Source organism: Sinocyclocheilus anshuiensis, unplaced genomic scaffold (assembly GCF_001515605.1).
Source record: "Sinocyclocheilus anshuiensis isolate Anshui unplaced genomic scaffold, SAMN03320099.WGS_v1.1 scaffold631, whole genome shotgun sequence".
In the NCBI taxonomy this organism is placed as follows: domain Eukaryota; kingdom Metazoa; phylum Chordata; class Actinopteri; order Cypriniformes; family Cyprinidae; genus Sinocyclocheilus; species Sinocyclocheilus anshuiensis.
In genome coordinates, this window is record NW_015548268.1 from 1,247,960 (window position 1) to 1,249,277 (window position 1,318).

The window sequence follows — 1,318 nt, forward strand, 5'->3', positions numbered from 1 at the left end:
AATCCATGCTATGGTAAGTGCACACGCTAAGCTCTGTGCACTTTCTGAAATCCACATAGTGGTAAGTGTGCACGTTGAACACTTTGCGCACTTTCTAAAATCCACAGTAGTGGTAAGTGTGCACACTGAGCACTTTGCGCACTTTCTAAAATCCACATAAGTGGTAAGTGTGCACGCTAGACTTTCTGAAATCATCTACGGTAAGGGTTACACGTTATAACTTCATTCCCTTTCTCTCAGTTGGTTAGACCCCGGTACCTTGGGCTCCACTCGAGCTCCCCTCTGGTTTGAGAGCTGGGTGTTTGCCCCCCCAGCTAGAGATTTACTGCTAGCCATTCCAGCTTTATATCTTAGATCGAGTTGGTGACTCTCAAGGCCACTTTTGAAGGCATCATGCATATTAAATGAGAATTTAACTCGAAAATAATCTTAATGTAATATATTTAACTGAAGTAAAATTAAAGTGGTGTCTATGTTGAACCAGACTGAAACATAATATTGTAGAAGCAATTTCCACTCAGAGATCGCTCAATCTCGCGAACGATTGGAATGGCATTGAATTAACACGTTAAATTAAACGTGAACATTTGATGTAGAAAAATGTAAATAGTGTTTTCTTGTAAAACATACTCTAATAACCTTTGATTTATTTACAACTTGAAAAAAAAAACATTTTTACAGTGCAGTGATACTGTAAGTCCATTGCACTTTAATTACTAAAGAAAATTGTAATGCCATAAAATGCTCAAAATAAAGTCCTGTGCAGAGGAAAATTGGTGGATACAAAGATCTAATGACATGATGAAAGTAAATGTTTTCTTGTACTTCTAGGTGAAATATTCATATGCCGCATTCTCAGCTCATTTTGCATCAATAAACAGGTATTAATAGCTGCAGTTGGTTGGTTTGGTATCAGTGACATACGAGCTGTAACGCATGCAGTCGCGTCGAAATGCTTGAAACATCATGATTATATTTACGGCAAAGTTCTGGCAACCAGAGCAGGCACGCGCGATGATTATGAGGATGATGAGGATGATCTAAACAAAAGCAGCGGTCGCTCGTGCAGATTATAGCGCTGAATGCGAGAGGCGACTTTCACACGGCAGCATCTCATTCATGAAGAACGAGCACTCACATGCTTACATTCAGGTCCGGTGCGGAGCAGTGCTGAGGAGTCTCTCCGCGCTCTGATCAGCTGAAGCCGGTCCGGATCGCGTCAGATCAGCGCTTCCGCTCTCATTTCCGGGCGACGCCACAGCAGATGATGAAGGTGATGAAGATGATGTGTCTGAAACAGATGGCGATTCCGCTCTTC

At 41.8% G+C, this 1,318-nt stretch overlaps 1 protein-coding gene across 2 annotated transcripts in view; it reads right to left on the reverse strand.

Moving 5' to 3' along the window:
* Window positions 1–1,288, reverse strand: part of LOC107655705 (lanC-like protein 2) — a 27,514-nt gene extending 26,226 nt beyond the window's left edge. The window contains exon 1 of one of the 2 annotated variants that reach the window (XM_016443279.1): window positions 1,147–1,288. The gene's annotated coding sequence lies outside the window, so the exon portion shown is untranslated. Of the gene's footprint in view, window positions 1–1,138 lie in introns of both variants that reach the window. The other variant, XM_016443280.1, reaches the window with a different exon arrangement.
* Between the last annotated feature and the right edge of the window lie 30 nt (window positions 1,289–1,318).